This window comes from Chiloscyllium plagiosum, chromosome 1 (assembly GCF_004010195.1).
Source record: "Chiloscyllium plagiosum isolate BGI_BamShark_2017 chromosome 1, ASM401019v2, whole genome shotgun sequence".
Lineage (NCBI taxonomy): Eukaryota > Metazoa > Chordata > Chondrichthyes > Orectolobiformes > Hemiscylliidae > Chiloscyllium > Chiloscyllium plagiosum.
Window position 1 is genome coordinate 92,810,980 of NC_057710.1, and position 21,037 is coordinate 92,832,016.

The window sequence follows — 21,037 nt, forward strand, 5'->3', positions numbered from 1 at the left end:
CTTGATGCTGAGGAACTGCGAGAACAGGAGCAGTTTTCCAAGTAGGAGAACAAAGGCAATAGGAGAAGACGAAGCTCGGTAAAGCAGAACATTATAGAATATTCAAAAGTTGTTGGTTATCATGCTAGCTTTTATTTTGCATTGTAGTGAGTGAAATTCATCCTGTGTTATTTGTGTTCCTTTTTGCTGGCTGCAAATGAAAGCTTAGACTTGAAATTATTCAATTGGTTGTCTGTATGTGATGTTTCCCTGCTGGACAATAACGCAGTTTGGGTCTACGATGGGATTTGGAGCCAGAGTAGCAGTGACTTAGACAGTGTTTAGTTGGAATGTAGCTAAGGATGGATAAATTGTGTGGCCTGGTAGTTAAACAGCGAATAGGGTGAGAGAATGGCTTTGTATGGGAGAAGGAGTTTCAGCCATGCTGGCTATGTGCTATAAGAGGTATTGGCTGCTTTGGCTACGTTGCCATTGCAATTGCCAGTTTGAGGCAACATCAGTAGCTTTTTAAAGATGGCACATGTGCAAGAGATGCTGGTCCTTTAGTTGGTGTCTGTTGCGAGATGAGTTATTTTATGAAAGGTCTGTGTTCAGGTGGGGCTAGAATGCCATAGGGTAGAGCCAGGTACTAATGAAGTGAGTTTGGTGAGATATGGCAGAAAAACCATTGAAAACTCTTGAGTCAACTGTCACTTTGCCAAAAAACATATATGTTTCAGCTAGTAGTGTCTGAGCTAGTACAAAGCTAATAGTTGACACATCAGAAGCATACTTTGAGTAGAGTGTCAAGCTTCAAGTCATTTGAGGGAAGATAGAGTAAGAGTCCAGCACACCCTCAGGCCACACACTCTGATATAAGGATGATATTATGAGTATCTCTTTTAAAGATACTTTGGCATTCTGACCATGGAGCCTCATGAGCTGTTGGGAATATCATCTTGAGACAAGACCACAAACACAAGCAAATATCTTATTAAAGTATGGACAATCAATAGCCACTTCAGAAACTCACATCCTATTATTCGAAGATAGGCAAAAATATATCGACAATGGGGTGCCAAACAACCCACTTCCATTTTTTATGAAGGACAAAGTGAAGGTAATATCTTAATATGTAGCAAGCCAATTCATCGCCCTTAACTTGCTACTTTATCACAATGGCTCCTTCCAGTCAGAATGAGTAGACCTTAGAATTGTTAATCTCACAGTCATGTGACCAAAGTGAATTTCAAGGATTTAAACTTAATCACATTAGAAACAAAAGGAAAAAGACAGAATTGTCAGAAACCAACGTCTTAAGTTATCAGCTAAAAATCAGCTGTAAGTGATCAGGTGGCCAGAGTACTGAGCCCATTCCAACTTCCAAGTTCATTGATGAGAAAACCTCCTGCCTAATCAACTACTAGAAACCTCACAGATAACAGTGAACCCCTCAATCTGCACATACCTCACTCAAGCTTTTAACATTCAATCCATCATAAACATCTTGAGCCATATGGGAAACCAGTGACAATAATATAAAAAGGATTTTAAGTATAATGTTAAAATTTTATTTTTAACTGTATGTGGGATCATGCTGGAGCGTGTGTGTGTGTGTATGTGTGTGTGTGAGAGAGAGAGACATGTTGTTGTGATAAATGGTAACAAAGGACACAATATTCTCCATAAACACACTCTAATTACAGACTCTGGCTGTAATGTAACGTTACATGCCTTGCAATTTCAAATGGATCATAATGAAATCCCGTTAACATGGGGTTAATGGTTTCAGCTTGCACTCCCAGCATGGAGACTTGCCTGCTGAGAAGATATACCAAGAATTCAGCCATTCCCCATAATTTTTCAGCCATTAAAATGAACCCTTATATTGCAATCTGAAAAATAATAGAGGAATATTTTCCACTTCAGTGTTCCCTGCTAAATCATTTTAATGGACAGTAAACTTGAAGTTCAGCAATTTGTCTTTCAGAGCATGCAGAGTGCACTGAAGCAGAAAATTTCCCCATGTAATTTCATTTTAAACCCTTACATACACATACTGCTCTAATGAAAGTTCAACCATCCAATATGCTAAATTGGAAAAATTTGCATCCTCCCATTTTGGGAACATGAGTTGTAATCATTAATGGCCAATGCCACCGAGATGGAATTTCTTCTCATTCCAATAACTTCAGCATTCAGCCCAGTGTGCAACACATTGCTAACAGGCTGCAGGCTGAAAGGAAAGACAGCAGATGCATGACTAATGCATGTTTCATTTAACCCACATGTCTTAAAGGCAACCTGCCACTCTTAAAGGAGGAACTGTACTCATGATGTTGAAGCCAGTGCTGACTGTCTGCAGAGGAAACTGCTACAAGGAGAAGCACACAGATAGAGCAGCAAGAAGAGAGAGAATGTGAGGATGCTTGACAGTCTCATGTGCTGAAGCAATTAGAACAGGAGTGCAAAGGAGGGAAGAGACACAGGGTTTCCAGAGGTGGGGGAAATGTAGGTTTGAAGACAAATCCTGAGATGAAAATGGGAGTATTGCCAGGGAGCTCAGTTTGCAAAACTTGGTTTCAGGGACCTGGCAGCAGTTACAAGAAGTTCATGGCTTCACATGAATAGAAAAGGTCAGTGAATGCGTCTTCACATGATATCTCTTTCTCACCTCTCACACTCCTCAGTGCACCATGCCTCCATCAAGCAGTCATCAGCAAACATGTACCAGTGCTACCAGCCTCATGCACTTTCTTTACTGCTATGGTGTCATGGTAATGTTCCTGGATTAATAATTCAGACTCCCAAATTAATGTTCCGGAGACATGGGTTAGAATCCCACCAGGGATATTGAAGTTTCAATTCACTTAAAACCTGCTGTTGATTGTTATTATTTATTTCATTAATGTCCTTTGGGGAAGTAAATTGGTCATCTTTACCTGGTCTCTTCATGAATCCAGATTTACAGCAATATTGTTGGCTCTTAACTATCCTGAAAGGACCTAGCAAACCATTTAGTTCAAGAGTAATTAGGGATGGTCAGTAAATGCCAACATTTAATGAATGAATATGTAAATTATTACATGAGAGCATTCCATAACTCACTGTAGCAACTTAACAAGCTCCTTTGACAGCACCTTCTAAACCTCTGACGTAGATGAACAAGGACAACACATGTAAGCATTCACCAGCACCTGTAAATTCCTTTGTAAGCCACTCAGCATCTGAATTGGAAATACATCACTGTTCCTTCAATGTTGCTGGGTCAAAATCCTAGAACTCCCTTACAAATGACATTGTGGCTATACCTACACCAAGTGCACTGCAGGAGTTTAAGCTCTCTGCCATTTCTAAAGGGCAACTAATGATGGACAATAAATGCTGCCGCAGCCAGAGGTTCCCACATCCCATGAATGAATAAAAATAAGTTACAAGTTACATTAATAAATAGATATTATTTCTATGACAATTGGATGACTTATGGATTGAGGTCATCGCTCTACAAGATCCTAAGATGTTCAACCATACTCCCAAGTGCCTAACTAGAATTTCTAATAATTATAATATTATAAACATACAAAATATATTTCCTTGTCTTTTAAGTATACAATTTATTTATTGATATGCTTTCATGAGATGTGCATATCATTAGCAAAGCAAGCATTTTTTTGATTCTTTCTTATTGATTTGAATTGAGAATCTTGCTAGACCATTTCAGATGGCAGCTGAGCCAAGGTCAGGAGTCAGTCTAAGCAAAGATGATGGATTTCTTTTCCTTGTGATATCAATGATAGTTTAATGGTCATGTTTACCACAACTAGTTTTAAATACCCAATTTAGAAATTGAGTTCAAGTTCCACCAGCTACCATGGTGAGTTTTAAATGCATTTTGCCCGAGCTCTCAATTACTAGTCCAGTGACATCACCACTAGGCCACCATTTTGCCCGAAAGCATGTAAACTCATTGTTGGATTGGAATAAATAATCCTGTCAAAATGGTAACAACATACATTTCATCATCTTTGATTTTCTCCTCCAGCCTTGCCATTTTTCATCTTCCTGCTCCAATTATTTTCTCCTTCTGGCTCTTCACTTCCATTGTTTGTGTCACACACCACAAATTTAATCAACAATGCTATGCTTCCAGTCTGTGTTTGAAATATTTAATCTGAAGATGATGGACTTGCATTCATGATGAAAGGAGTCACTGTTATCTCTCTGTATCATGTTCAACTTTGTTGACAGTCACTGATGGAAAACCCTAGTCTTTAACATCCTGCAATTACAGGAAAACAAAAGGTTATTTTAAAATGCTAAGGGTCATTCTCATTCTGTCTGCCTGAGCAGAAACCTTGTGCAGCAGATCATATACCAGCTGTAGAATGCAGCTAACTGTCATTGCTCTGTATTGCATGGCGCAAATGTCTGGTGGGTTCCTAGGTAAATGTACAAATGGAACCACCAAGAGATCCTTACAGCAGATGTAATTGTTCAACCCAATTAATGCATTAACTGTTATTAATATTGAAAGACTAGTGCATTAAAATTCCAGCAGGAAAGAAATACCTTCACTGGAAAATGGTGAAAGTTCAATGTAACTGGCTGGAGAACACTCCAATCCGAAACAAAATGGCAAAGCTACACAAGCAGAATTAGAGCATCTCCACAGAATTTTAATGACAATGTACATTCTATGTTACAAAGAGGACCATAAACAATGAATGTTATTTCATAAGTTTTATTCCTACATGGCAGACTGTTTGCATTCCCTTTGGATTTTTTGGATTTTTAGTGCGATAATAGTTTGTGTTTAATTTCAACAAGGTAGTACTCCTCAGATTATACACAGATAAAACCTAGATGTAACAAACACTCACAATATTTGCCCTGGCCAAAATTGAATAAGTTTAAAATTAAAATACTGACATTTATGCATTCAAACATCAGGGAGGCAGAAAGGCCTTGGCAGAAGTGGAATTCTTTTACATGTTAAAAAAACCAAAGGTTAATTTTAAAAAAAAATACTCATGGGATGGGGGGTTGCTGGCTGAGCCAGTATTTCTTGCCTATTGCCAAGTTGCCTTGAAAAAATGGTGGTGAGCTGCCTTCTTGAACCACTGCAGACCATGTGACGTTGGGTAGACCCACAATGGCAGATAAATCTGGCAAATGAGAAAAGGAGGAGTCCAAGACAGATGTCTTGTTGCATCTCAGTGAATTGAGGCTTTAAGATTAGACCAGGGAAGTTATCAGCAAAGTAAGTTCCTAAGTACAGCCCCTGATTTCAATCATTGAGTATGAGCATCATGAAGTGACTGCCACCTATATTATTTTGCTGGGCCCCAGTGGTGGACATCTTCAGTTCCAGTTCTTGTGGAGTAGTGCAGACTCTAAACATAGTGACCAGAGTTTGATGGTCAATATCTTGGAATTACGTTCATAATGGCACTGTGGGTGTACCTACACCACATGGATTTCAATTGCCCAAAAAGACAGTCCACCTTCTCGAGGGCAAGTAGCTAGGAAAGCCCACATCTTGTATAAAAACAAATATTAAGCATATGTAAGCGACCGGGACAATACACCACAAGATTACCTGAGTCCCATAATAAAATGTTGAATTGCATTGTTGAATTAAGCCAAGTATCCTTGACAACTGGTTTTGCCTCTTTTGGGCAAATGGCATGAGCAACAGTGCTATTCAGAGGAGCCTGTGAGTTTAAGAGTTTGTGTTTCTAAGTGTTAGGAAGGAACAATAATGAAAGATGAAGTTTCTTGGAGTATAGATGATATGTACTGACAATTATGTCAAGACTTAGCTCGACAAGCTGATGAAATCATTAGAGTTTTTCCTGTCTGGCAGATCTTTGAGTGGTAGAGTTTGCATTTACTAATTCATCCATGTTACTTTAGACAAATTGTGTGACAGTCTTGTGAGACTTTTTGCTCAACATACAAAAATCCATTAACATAAATAGGAATATGACCAACCAAACATGTGTGTATATATGTAAACAAAGAGAGGGGAAAGCCATCCTGTTTGGTCAATACTTGATTAGCAATTTGCAGTCGTAGATGAGCTTAATGGGGACCTGCTCATAAAACAGGATTTTCTTTGCTTTAGAGGCGTATTTCTGAAGCTGAACATAGTGTTCCTGAGTGAGAACATTTTGATATTGGGACAAAATCCAAAAATCTTTCCACCAAAGCAAAATGCTATTGTAACCTCATAATAGTATATTGCTTTGGTGAATAGATGTATAGCCCTGTCAAACCAATGCGCTGTCATAAGCAGAAGTAAATTGAAGTATCAAAATTAAAATTGCAATCGACATGTTTTCACTTGATAGACTTAATCTTCTATTTTGCTGACTGATCTGTTCACAGCTTTCTGTATTGGACAAATTCTAATGGGTTCTGCATCTTTGCTAATAAAGTCAGATAAGGGTCACTGTTTAATCACAATTTGTTACAAATGTCAATAAAAGCTAATTAAATTTCAGCCAATCTTAAGAAGAGCAAACAAGTATTATCAGATAATAAAAGGAGTAATGATCATTTAATTCATTTTCTCATCATGTTAAATGTTTTGATGAAAATGTGATACTTATTGCAACCTTGGAAATTCAATTGAGGGGTTTTATACCATAGTAGTGTCCTGCTTAAGTTCTGCCAAGTCATTGGATAAGTTACATTGGCGAGTGTGTGTGTGGCTCTGACTTAGTAATTATAGATTAAAGGAAATGAAAACGGTAGTGTTTGACTGAGGAAGAGGTTATCATGGGTAAACTGGAAACCTGAAATTGCCACTGGCCTTTCACCACAGAGTATGACTTCACGTAAAAAACAACTGCTACAAGAAAATGTACGATTAACTGTCAACAGGCTGTGATTCTATCACTTTTTTGAGGTTTCTGCCCATCAGATTAAGCAGGATCGAGGTGAAGGTGTCTCGGTTTAATTGGGGCCTACAGCATTTGGGCATATCAGAGAACACACAAGCTCCATTGGGACAAAGAGTTAGTTTTAAATCTGTATAAATTAAGCCATTTGGGCAACTGAAAATAGAATGTGAGAGATTGTCCAAAGGCTTGATAAGTTGAAATCTAATGGTCTGGCAATTTGCAGCATGTATGTTCCTTGCAAGGATCCAGCATTCTGCAGTCATCTGATTTATTCCCCAAGTGGAGATTATCTTTCATGGAACAAGTCAGTCTCTTTTTATTCAACATAGTAACCTCCCAAGATAGGATCTCAAGATCACAGGAACTTTCCATGTCCATGTAGCAAATGCCTGCAACAGGTCTCTCAGATGTGGGATCTGTGTCTGATTGAAAAGAGGAGGGTTAGGAGCTGCATGCACATATAAGTTTAGGTCAGAATGTACTAAAAGGGTCATGAAATTTCAAGCTAAATCTGTATGCAAGTACAGTGAGCTAATGAATCTTCAAAAGGATCTGTGAAGTTAGGCACAGAGAAGGAGAATAAATCATTATTGAAGAATAGATGCAAAGAACTTTAACAAGGCTGAGAAGACAGTGGGAACAGAATGAATAGAAAGAAAGAGTGGGATTCTGATGGATATTGGTTTCAGTCCCCATGTCATCAATGGAGACATACATGGCAGAAGCGATATGTATTTAATAGAAGACTTGAATGGTCACTTTTGCAGGGAGTAAAAACAGAACAAAATTCTTGAACTAAATTGTACCATTAATGTAATCAAATGTCCAAAGTGCTTCACTTGAGCAAAAAGCATAACAAGATTTGAAGGTCAAAGCTTGGTCAGAGAGGCAGATTGGGAGAAATACCAAATCTTAGGGCCTTACCAACTGATGGCATAGCTAAAGGTGAACTAATTAATCATGAACACGAAAGTAAAATAATGAGAATGCAAAAAAATCTCAAATTGAAACAGCTAATGCAGTAAATACTCAGTAGATCAACCAACAGTAATGTAGTGAAAACAAGTTAATGCACTGAATTTTATGGAGCTGTAGGCAGTGGAACACTAAGGACCAAGCCAGTTCAAAGTTAGAGATCAGCATTACAGTGAGAAGAAGTTCTGGTTGATATATATTTCAGAAATCAGCTCTGCTGGCATGTGGTCATAGCCACCTGAACTATCTGAGATGCCTTGGGTAGATTCACTGCCACTGACCGTCCTGCTGAGTATTAGTTTAGGCATCTGATAACAAATTGGGAAGGATGACTTCACAAAATCTTTAGCAGAGATTGGCTCAGTCTTAATAACATGGTAGGTTCATTACACAGTACTTAATAGTTAGTTACAAGTATTCTGAGATACCTGAGAATCTTTCAGAAGACATTGAGCTAGAAATATGAGTAAGTACACATAATTCCTACTGAAACATTCATGTACATAACTTAGAAACAACTGGAACACACACATTGAAAACTGATTAACTCCTCCAAGGACAGACCTCATATCTTGATTGGTAGAGAATCTCTAGTGTTGGCAGTCAACACTTTCAGGTACTAACTACCTTATAATACATTGGCTTTGAGAGCTGCAGGCCAATCAGATTTCTCTCAGCAGGTAGTACTAGAGCGCAATGGTTACTATCAGGGTTGCCAAAGAGCATGAAGATGATGGATGGCTGCTAGAGACAGTTGGGCTTTGAAAGGTATCAGAGAGCCTAAGGAAACATCAGAGGGAGTTGGGACGCCATTTTTCTGAGGTCAGGTAGGCAGTGAGGAACAAAAGGTGATATCTTCTAAAGCACAGAGGACAGGACATTCCCAAATGATATGCCTTCCCTCACCCATGATATCCCAGCAATACTTGAGATTTTAATTTGCTAAGGATATCTAATGACATTGAAAAATGACAAATAAATGGAATCTTTAACCATTATTATCTAATTGAATGGAGTTACAAGCTGGAGTTAACTAATTAAAAGCAAAGTACTGCAAAGGCTGAAAATCTGGAACTAACACAGAGAATATAAGAGAAACAGGAAATAACACAATAGGCAGCATCTGTGAGAGAGAAGCAGAGTTAATGTTTAAGTCTAGTATGACTCTTCTTCAAAATGTTCTCTTTTTCACAATTTAATTTAAATCTATTTGCATCCTAACTCACTTTCACTGCAATTAACTACCCCGTTGTCTTTTGCACGTGACCTTTATACTGCCTGTTCACCTTGTTCCTCCTCCACCTTTGTCAATAGTATTTCAATATAAAAGAAATTCCAACCCCTTGCTGTTCTGAATGCCTTTGCTCAATCCCATGTTCCCACATACATCAGAGAAATTAGAGATAACAAGTGCATGGGACCTTAGGTAGGGTAGATGTGGACAGAGGAATTTTATGGGGAATGGAGACAGAATGGGCAGCAACGCAGGAGTTAAAGTAGGAGATCAAGATCAATCATATTAAATGGTAAAACTATCCTGAGAGGCTGATTGGAGTATTCCAGTTCCTATGTCTCATATTCTTATGTTGGAAATATTAAGCTTTGAAAGAATCAAGGTAAAATGAAGATTTCAATAATGGAGATCAGGAAAAGGTTGGTGATTGGCTAAATGGGAAGTCTTGATCTCCCCACAAATGATTGCCTCGCTTAACTTTATTGACGCCTGGTCTTTTCTGTGGGAACCCCAAAGAATCTTATGACCAGTCAAGAGAACCATTGCCCCTGAGTCAGAATAAAAAGAGTAGTTTTGGGTGAAACTATTCTTAGTAATGAATTTGGTGAGGTTCAAAGCTGAGTAGAATCAATCTGAATGATTAATAACTTAACTGTCAAGGCCATATTCATTTTCAAAAGATACATACGTTTTTATTTTGCCCTATTTTACTTTTCTGAATCTAAACCAACTATTGAATGTTATACGCTTGACCCTTGAAAACTCTGAAAGCAATCAGGATTCAATAAAAAGAATAATGATCTTTCACATTTTTTCCCCTGCAATATTTGCAACCTCATTGCAAAAAGTATTATGAAGGAGTTACTGATGCAAACAGTGAATGGAAATTGGATTACCACGTACACAGATAGACAGATGCACAGACACACACATACACACACTCAATCAATCAATCAATCAAACAGCAAATTTAATGAAGTATACTCGACATTGATTATATTTACTTAATTTGCTAAATTCAGTCATTCAGCAAAGCTACTTTATTCAGAGCACTCAGTTTAAAAATCAATTGAAGTGAGCAACTAAGCATTCAAGCATATGTAAGTCTTAATATTTGCTCCTTCCTTGAAATTACTGGAGAGATTGCCTGAAATTGAATATCTATATAAAGGAGCACATCATGAAAATATTGATTGTTTTAAAAAGTCTTTTTTTTTCCCTTTATTTCATCTCTCTCATCATGCAGATGGAGCAACATTAGCATGCTACAATCATCCGCATTTCCATTATCATGAATTCTGTGGACGCATAGCTCTGCATGCCAACAGTCTGCACTGTGCGTGGGTGTTCATTGGGAAAGGATTACATTGGAAAAGCAGTTTGTCTTTGTGTGTCCACTCATACATTGCAGAGGAAAAGGCACAGAAATCAATAAGCATTTCTTACTAATATAAAGATGATCGAACTGAGCTGAGAATCACAAAGTCTCTTGTCACAGATTTACAAAGTATTCTTAATGGATACATCTTTTCAACAATATTCTTAGTTTTATCAAATGAATGTTAGCCACCATGAGAAAGATCACAGAGAGGGAAAGTGAAGTGGCATATTTACACATCCACAACAGAGCCCATACAGTTTACCTTCCATTTTCATAGTAATTATGGTGTAGCTTTTATGGACTTCTGTGATTAGTTATTACCTTGTTTTATTTTTCTCTTTTTCCTTTTCATTGGATGTGAGTTTTGCTGGCAATGTAGATATTTGTTGCCCACCCATAACTGATCTTCAACTAAATGATTTATTTCATTTTAGAAACCATTTCACAGAACAGTTCAGAGTCATCACATGTAGGAGTAGTGGAAGGGGTCAGTGGAGCAATGCATTAACAAGTTATGGGATAGTAAAGTGTATCATGATGTCGTAGTGACGACAGCAGTCATGTGCTAGAGTGTGAGTCAGTACAGGAGAGAGACAAGTACTTACCTAGAATTGTAGAACATACTCTTGTTTAAATGAAGGAATTTGGAAGAGACGTATCAGGTTTAGACCCAAGCCACTCTTGTGTAGAAAGGAACCTTCTTCACCCTGAGCAGGTCAAAAATAGTATTCAACATATTCCAACCACAACCAGAGAAGTTCAAAATTCCTTCTTTATTACTCAACAAACAATGTTTCAGGAAAAATACATACCAGAAGCAAATTAATCAAAAGTTATGGGACAAACATTAAGAGTAACAGTTTGAGCACCCTCAAATCTGGAACCAAGTGACAAATAGCAGTGAAGAAAATAATATAAATGAGTAACATTCACATAATTATTAATACAGTTCTAATGATGCATTCCATAAGCCTAGAAAGACCTAAGGAGTCACAAATATTTCCTAAAAAAACTGTTCCATATGACACTTGTGGTTGATTGTCCTTTTATGCATCTGGCTCATGGTTATGAGAAATCAAATTACTTTCTGTGGTTGGTGAACAGATTTCACTGAAACTGTTTCCATTTTTGATTTTATGTGGATGTTTTAATTTCAGCAATTGTTATGTGAATGGGAATCCAACAGTCCTTCTCAGTAATTTCATACTTATATTCCTCCCTGTGTGAATCACAGCTCAGAGTTTATCAGTTTGATTCTATGTAGAGAGGATATCAACAACAAAGATTGCCAAAAGCCTAAAGTAACTCAGGTTCAAACAATCCTAAAAAGAAACAGCTAATATCACATTGGAAAATTAGGATGAAATTTCAAAAAGTGATTCTAATAATGTACATAATTAAACGAATACAGATTTGTGGAGGTTTAAATAAAACTAAATGTAATTTTGATTGTGATAAGAAAGTATAATGCTGTACCTATGATCCCACAACTAAACTTGTATTACCTTATTTTATGATATACTTCTCAATAGAAGCACTGTGTATTAAAAGTGCCTACAACATATTTTTCTCTTCAAAACCCATATATAGTATGAGAACTGTGAATTCATCTACACAATTGCAGCATCACATAGATTTTGCATTGAGGGTACAGCATGTTAATATTTTTTCCCTTCTCTGACCAGTAAGTATTAACTGCATTGAATCATTAATCTGCCCATTTGAATGCAAAATCTCAATAATATTTGTTGTGCAAGCTGGCAGTTGCATCATCACTCAACCCCTGGTTTGTTCTGAAGAAGCAAGGCACAACCGAGCCAGAATTGGGTTGGGGTGAGGGCTGAGGTGAATTTCAATGCGTTGAAAGGGAAGTATTATACCAATTATCCACGATAACTTGAGGAGCAAAGCTGCTTCTAGTTAAGATGGCAGCATATTGTGAGAGGGAGCTCATCTACTCCATCCACATTTAGATTTTTTTCTTCTTTGTTTGCTTTTTAAAAATCTTTTAACCTCACTTATCTTCTGTGGAAAGCTCAGAGACTATCAGGGTGTCCAGCGCATTGGACTTGCTTCTGGCAATGGCAGTCACAGAGGGAGGCAAGTTTGTGTTCCTGGCAGCGGGTAAGGGAAATGAGGTTGTGATCCTGGCAGCGGGAGAGGGAAATGAGGTTGTGATCCTGGCAGTGGGAGAGGGAGATGAGGTTGTGATCCTGGCAGTGACGGAGGGAGATGAGGTTATCATCCTGGCAGTGATGGAGGGAGATGAGGTTGTGAACCTGGCAGTGGGAGAAGGAGATGAGGTTGTGATCCTGGCAATGACGGAGGGAGATGAGGTTGTGTTTCTGGCAGTGGGAGTGGGAGATGAGGTTGTGATCCTGGCAGTAACGGAGGGAGATGAGGTTGTGATCCTGGCAGTGACGATGGGAGATGAAGTTGTGATCCTGGCAGGGGGAGAGGGAGATGAGGTTGTGATCCTGGCAGTGGGAGAGGGAGATGTGGTTGTGATCCTGGAAGTGACGGAGGGAGGTGAGGTTGTGATCCTGGCAGTGACGGAGGGAGATGAGGTTATGATCCTGGCAATGACGGAGGGAGATGAGGTTATGATCCTGGTAGTGACGGAAGGAGATGTGGTTGTGATCCTGGCTATGGCACACGGGCGGTGTGTTTGAGCTCAGTGTGCGATGGCAGACCTGGCAGCCTCAGAGGCGGCTGCATTTCCAGGGTGGTCGCATGGTGGCAGTGCCATGTGTAGAGACAAGACGATGCTGGAAAATAGTGACACGATTCTGTGGAAATGACACGGCAAAGGCACAAAAAGATAGCTGACTGCCTTCTGATGGCATCGGGGTGGAAGAACCCGGATCCAGGGCCATGGGTAAGAAGTCTGTAATGTTGAACTTTTAGCTTTAGTTTTTTTACTTTATACCTAAGATTTTATATGTAGGTACCTTTGTACCTAAGATGACACCAGAGAATGGCAATTTTATACACTTTTCACTGTACCATGTATTCCTGTACTTGAGTACACATCACAATAAAACCTAATTCTAATTCTATGGATGCATTACTATATCAACAAGTAATGAAGTTCTATTAATAGTGTTCTCAGAGGGTACCTACTCAGCAATGATCTTCTCACCGCTGTTCAGTTTAGGTTCTGCCAGGGCAACATAGATCCTGACATCATTACACCAGTGGATAAAAGAGCTTAATTGAAGAGGTGAGCTAAAAGGAACTGCCCTTGACATCGAGGTAGCACTTTGCCAACTGCAGCATCCAGGAGTACTGTTAAAATTGAAACCAAGAGAAAACTCTCCGTTTGTTGGTGTCATCTCTAACATAAAGGAAGATTGTTGTAGTTGTTGATAATCTCAGTCCAACACCATTGCTATCGGGATTCCTCAAGCTAGTGTCCCAGGTCTAATCATCTTCAGTTACTGCATCAATGACCTTCCTGCATTGGACTTGGGACCATGTGCTTGAGTTCATACTGTTCTGTACCTTTCATAATTCCTTCAATACTGAAGGATTGCCTCGACAATGTTCAGTCTTTGATTCATAGCTGGCAAGTAACCACTGCCTGGATTAGAGTGGTGCTGGAAAAGCACAGCAGGTCAGGCAGCATACAAGGAGCAGGAAAATCGACGTTTCAAGCAAAAGCCCTTCATCAGGAATAGACGAGCACCATACAAGTGGAGAAAGTGAGGACTGCAGATACTGGAGATCAGAGCTGAAAATGTGTTGCTGGAAAAGCGCAGCAGGTCAGGCAGCATCCTGAAGAAGGGCTCATGCCCGAAACGTCGATTCTCCTGCTCCTTGGATGCTGCCTGACCTGCTGCACTTTTCCAGCAACACATTTTCAGCTAGCACCATACAAGTGCCAAGCAATGGCCACCAACAAGAGACAATCTAAACATCTCCCCTTCAAGGCAGTCAGGATACTCTATTACTGAATCTCACCAAAGCTCCTTCCACACCACTTCCAAAGCCTGAAATATCCATCAGTTAAACAAGCAAGGATAGCAGATTCTTCGAAGCCATGCCACCACCAGCAGGTTTTCCACAAGTCATAGACCATCCTGATATGCAAATAATTTGCTGTTTGTTCCTGTGGTCAAAATTCCACAACTTTCTTCATAACAGATCTACACTATACCTACACAATCCAGTTTGTGACATTCAAGAAAATAGCTCACACATCTTCTCAAGAGCAATTAGAAATGGACAATCAATGTTGGTCCTGTTAGTAACACGCAAACATCCTAAATGAATAATATTTCACAAATTCATTATTTTAGTTGCTGAATAGTGTCTTGTAAAATGTCAAGAAGCAAAAATATTTTTACAGCATGAGTTTATAACTATACAAACTAATACAAGCATAGCTAATCAAATGATGGATACTTGTCAGTGACTTTCAATATTACAACCCATTCATAACGGCAGGAGGTTACCTTCTGGTGTCTGTTATTTCACATTATCAGGAGTCGTGACTGAAGACCCAATTATTTGACTCAGAGGATGACAGTTGAAGAAGACAACCACAAGACAGAGGTGAATGCCCTTTGTGCACAATCACAGAAGTGCACATTAACAACCTATCAGTTAAATGCTGCACAGTTTTTATGAACTTATTACAGTTTCCTAAGATTTTCAGGCAGCAGTATTAGCTGTTGCTCGGATGCTGTGACATCACCACCAGCAAAAACTAGTAGTGGTCAGTTTTCAAGAAATGTTTATTCGCAAAAAATAATAATACATTTCCGATATATCCGAGCCTTCCAAAATTATAGGCTTCTCTTTATGAATGTTCTTTAATTATTTCAATTTTGTGGAGAATTAATGGCCCATAATCCCTTTTAATTGATCATTTCCATCCCATGAAAGATAAAACTTCTTGCTGATGTACTTTGAACAGAATTTATAACTCAAAAAATTGGAATGGTGTCTTAAAGTCCAAACAGAAGTGCATTGATTGGGGTAGCAGTAACCATATGCCTTGGTTCAGTAATTGAATATTCTGCTGAGTGCTGTGATAACTAATAAAACATTCTGCTGGCAAAAAACCATGGCACAGCTTTTTGATTTAAAAATGTGTTCAGCATCTCGTGTTCAATGACATATTTATTTTTCTCATTGGACATGTGCAGTGCAATGTGTCAACTGAAGAGCTAAACCCAAACATCTCTTTGTTTATTTATCCCATCATTAAATCTGTGGCTTTCGAAGGAACAGGATGTGAAAAGCTGGAAGGAACATACACACATACAATGCATAAATCAGCTCACTTGATAATATGGTAATAACTCATCAATATTTATGTCATGTATAATTATTGTTTCTCAATAAATTTGTTTCTGCACAATTCTGTTTGAAGAGTTAAGACTTGGTGTAGCATTAAATCAAGTTGTGGCTGACTTCTATAATTTGATTGAATCAGGTTTTGCTGAAGAGAACCTGAGTTTATTCTACCATTGCTGATGTTTGCAGCAAACCATTTCAAAGAAATCCCCGACCAAATGCTCAAAAATAAATTGGCTAACTTTTGCGTTTTTTTTTCCTTTAAAATGAATTCAAGCCATTTCTAGCAGCCACTTGACACATGTTAGACTAGGTTTTGCAAAACCTGTGCCCACACCTACCCCATTGCCTTCGTCCAAAGCCCCAAAGTAGCCTTCCACATCCATCACCGTTTCACCTGTACTTCCACACATGTCATTTATTATATCCGTTGCTCCCAATGTGATCTCCTCTGTATTGGGGAGACTGGATGCCTACTCGCAGAGCGCTTCAGAGAACATCTCTGGGACACCCGCATCAATCAATCCCACTGCCCCATTGCCAAACAATTCAACGCCCCCTCCCACTCTGCCGAGGACATGCAGGTCCTAGGCCTCCTCCATCGCCACTCCCTTATCACCAGACAACTGGAGCAAGAACGTCTCATCTTCCGCCTCGGGACCCTCCAACCCACATGGCATCAATGTGGATTTCACCAGTTTCTTCATTTCCTCTCCCCCCACCTTACCCCAGATGCAATGCTCCAACTCAGCACTGCCTGTGGATTTTCCTGCTCCTCGGATGCTGCCTGACCTGCTGTCTTTTTCTAGCACCACACTCTTGACTCTAATATCCAGCATCTGCAGAACTCGCTTTCGCCTTTACGTTCAATCAGATAACCCATCAGCACTATAAGTACGTAATGCAAAAGGAACCTCTCATTGACTGAGTTCTCAGTGTGAAATCTGATATTTAGTCTTAAGACAGATCTCCAATAGCCTATTGAATCAGACAGTACAATTTTCTTTTTAAATGCTGTAATATTATTATCAGCACTTCCAGAATTACTCCAACCTTTACACCACAGGATATTTACATCATTCTGCCTTTCTCTCTAAATGAAGTTGTTTGGAAGCAGTAAAGCACAATAAGTGAAAGAAAAAAACCTAAAAGAGCTCAAAATAAATCAATCCCTTGCAAAAGGTGGCAATTACTGTTGAGATCCGAGAAAGACTTAACATGTCAGTCTTAGTGGAATCTATTGGCAGGAGCAGAGTGTTCTAGAAATTGCTGATGCAAGCGAGACAGAGCAAACTGGCTGCAGGGAATGGCCACAGGGTGACCTGCTGAGCATCGTGGGTAGCTCACTGAGGTAGATCTCATTTCTGGCCTCATGCAGTTATCAGGTTGTGGGGATATTATCAGGAGGGAGAGCCACAACCAGGAGGGAGGAGGAGAGGAAGATCATAAAGGAGACAGGAGCAGATTTGAGCAACAGTCATTGGCATTGCAATGGAGCCAGGAAGAGCATTCCTAAACTAGCCAGCCATCAGACCTTGTCATTGTATTGACCGCTGATTCAGGTGCAAGTACGTCTTCTATTCCTGGATGCAGTTAGCTGCAACCTGGGCAGATAATCGTGTAAAGGGGCCTTTAACAGATTTGCATTTCTAAAGAGGCTGTAACAAGGCTTTCAGTTGGGCCTCCGGGTGGATTTTTTTCTGCCTTTATCAATACAACATCCTGAGTACTTATGGCCTGTAATGAGTCCATTGGCCTGCCTAATGGAAGCCATAGTGCCATCTTGGTCAATGACTGGGCACTTGTTCAAGAATGAGTTGTTGAAAGTAAATGGGAGTTACTTTGGTGAAATATGCAAACAGATTCTAAATTAGTGCAGTGCTAACAGGACATATTTGCCTGAGAGTCTAACCTGCAGTTTTGGGCCTAGTTTCTGTTTATCGCAATTTGAACTTGTGAGGTTGTGCCAGGCACTGAATGTCATGGTTGAGGAGATGTGACAGAGGAAAAATATCCTGAACATACATTAGGGAGAGAATCCACTGTACTCTCTTTTCCCTTTCTGATGTTCTGCCTTGTCTCATATCCCTCTCTTATTCTGGCAGGCTAAGGGAGACTTCTGTTTACATAAGGTTCTGAAAGGGTTAACGTTGGAGACTAGATTAAGCTCTACCCAATATGATGATGTTCCAGAGGCTTAGATGGAGATTACACCAAATATTTTAGGATTTTATGGAGTGTAGACATGTATCTGCAGGTCTCTCAGTCTTCATTGCAATGATCTGACATGCCAATGATCAGAAAGGTGTTGAAGCAGTATCAACTGCAGTTGTGCATTGGACCCTATGGAATCCCCAACTCAGTTGAGTCTGTGGGGGTTGACAGGAAATTAAATTTTCTGATGGCAATTTCACTCTGTTTGGAACTGTCCAAAGGAGTCCATAAAGTTAGAGAATGTAAAAGGTTCTCTTACATTTAAGCACAATGGTTTACATAGAAAGGTTAGAGGATGAAGAAACAATTCAAACTTCTGAGTAACTTTTAAACTGATCATCCCAAATCATTGTTAACCTCCCCCACAATTACATCAGCCTGACCCTTCAAATCATTGCTGACACCACCACCACCCCAAACTATGCCACCCCTGACCACTTACACACCTGGATCCCTGACAACCACACCCCAACCTGACTCAGTTCGACAGCCCCCATCATGACATTGCCATGCTCACTGTCCCCACACCACCGGACGCTAGCCCTATTTGTCAATGGCGTGACTCCAATGGAGCTCAGCCTCTCTCATCCGTTATACTCCCAGGCTCACCCAGATGGCATCTTAGACACCTGGCACCTCACCCGCTCCTGGCATTCCACTCACTTGACACCCTTCCCACCTGGTACCTTTACCTGCAAACACCTGCCCCCAATCAGCTTTTGAAGGTTCTTGCCTAATAGCATCAAAATCAGTCTTTCTCCAATTTAGAACTTCAACTTTTAGATCTGGTCTATCCTTTTCCATCACTATTTTAAAACTAACAGAATTATGGTCGCTGGCCCCAAAGTGCTTCCCCACTGACACCTCAGTCACCTGCCCTGCCTTATTTCCCAAGAGTAGGTCAAGTTTTGCACCTTCTCTAGTAGATACATCCACATACTGAATCAGAAAATTTTCTTCTACATACTTAACAAATTCCTCTCCGTTTAAACCCTTAACACTCTGGCAGTCCCAGTCTATGTTTGGAAAGTTAAAATCCCCTACCACAATCACCTTATTATTCTTACAGATAACAAATTTGTTTCCCAATTTCCCTCTGACTGTTAAGGGGTCTATAATACATTCCTAATAAGATGAACACCCCTTTCTTATTTCTCAGTTCAACCCAAATAACTTCCATGCATGTATTTCTGGGAATATCCTCCCTCAGTACAGCTGTAATGCTATCCCTTATCAAAAGCACCATTTCCCTTCCTCTCTTGCCTCCTTTTCTGTACATTTGTATCCTGGAACATTAAGCTGCTAGTCCTGTCCATGCCTACCCATTGCCAACTGGAACCCTTATTTTTCAGCTAACTGCCATCCTCATTCCACATTTACCTGGCATATTCCAGAGAAGCAGTTACAGCGGCTGGTCGTACTGCTGGACATTTAAAAATCACAGAACATGGCTCCACTCCTGCTGTAAAAAGGGCCATGGTTTCTAAAGATGCTGTTGGATTTGAGGGTTGCTGGGTAGGTTCATAACAGGGAGTCCACGTCCAGGAATCTCCCACAGAGAGAACATTTAGGGGCAAGTAGGTCATTATTAATTCAAATTGGGTGCTCCTAGAGTAACCAAACTTGGTGTAATATCTGGGCTGATGTTTATCTTTTGTTTAGATTACTTACAGTGTGGAAACTGGCCCTTCAGCCCAACAAGTCCACACCGACACTCTGAAAAGCAACCCACCCAGACCCATTCCCCTATATTTACCCCTTCACCTAACCCTACGGGCAATTTAGCATGGCCAATTCACCTAACCTGCGCATTTTTGGACTGTGGGAGGAAACCGGAGCACCCGGAGGAGGAAACCCATGCAGACATGGGGAGAATGTGCAAACTCCACAAAGATAGTCGCCTGAGGCGGGAATTGAACCCGGGTCTCTGGCACTTTGAGGCAGCAGTGCTAACCACTGTGCCACTGTGCCACCTATAATGTATCTCATTGCATTACATTATCTCCCTAATGTAATTTGCATCTGATGTCTTCACAAGCAAGTGGCAACATGTTTGTCTAAGGTGAGTCTTTTTGTGGTGCAACTCAGTTGGTGGTAGTAAGCTGTTCCAAATCGATATGACATGATGACCAGTTATGGAAATTGATTACACCACATTTCGCCAATTAAGAGCATTGTGGGTCAACCTACAGCAGGTGGACTGCAGCCGTTCAAGAAGATAGCTCACCACCCATCTTCTCAAGGCAATAAATGCTAGTCAACCAGCAACGCCCACATCGCATGAGTAAATAAAAAATAAAAGGATGTTTGCATTGGTGAGAAAACCAATGCACACAAGAACAAATAACTCTAATGAGTGCAGAAAAAAGTCCATTTACAGCTTTAAAGGCATTGGAGTTTTAAGAACTACTCATACACACAGTCAGTAGCTGCAGCGATAGTGAAGTATTTTAACAGTGAAACAGACTGCTGAGAAACTCATCAATAGATCAGCAAAGGAGAAACAGCACTTCACGGCAAGCTTTTTTAATTCAGACCTGCAGTAAGAAGCTCAGAAGCAAGTGCTAGTCATAAATCACAGCCACAGAGTCATTAGAAAATGAAAATCCATGGTAACAATGACAGAGGTTCAGCTAGGAACAAACAGGTGTCAAAACACTGCAGGTAAGGTTAACAATACCAGTCAGACAAGAAATAATCTTTAAATGCACTGAGGAGGCGAGAAATGAAAAAAAATAAGCACTTACAACTCACCATGAGCGAGGCCTCCAAAATGGGTAGAGATCTCTGCACACAACCAGAAGGAAAACCAGGTCCTTAGAAGCAATTTCAAATTGAAGGTTCAGCACCAGATATGTCCAAAGCCAGGCATAAGGAGACAAAAGTCAATTTTAAATTCCAACAAGAGTCCAAAAGAAGGAGATGGCAAAAAGACTATTTAGAATCTGGTACAGGCAGGGATCCATCTTGGTACAGATGAGAAGTATTTATTGAGGCTGTAGTCACCTAGGCTTTAGTTGAAAAAACTATTAGAAAGTATGG

General features: G+C 39.8%; 1 long non-coding RNA gene across 1 annotated transcript; it reads right to left on the reverse strand.

The window, feature by feature from the left end:
* Positions 1–3,725: 3,725 nt before the first annotated feature.
* LOC122555707 lies at positions 3,726–20,830 on the reverse strand. Its single transcript, XR_006313341.1, has 3 exons — positions 20,750–20,830; positions 11,083–11,184; positions 3,726–4,258 (listed from the first exon to the last, which is right to left on the reverse strand). It is a non-coding gene; the product is annotated as an uncharacterized LOC122555707 (long non-coding RNA).
* Positions 20,831–21,037: the final 207 nt, after the last annotated feature.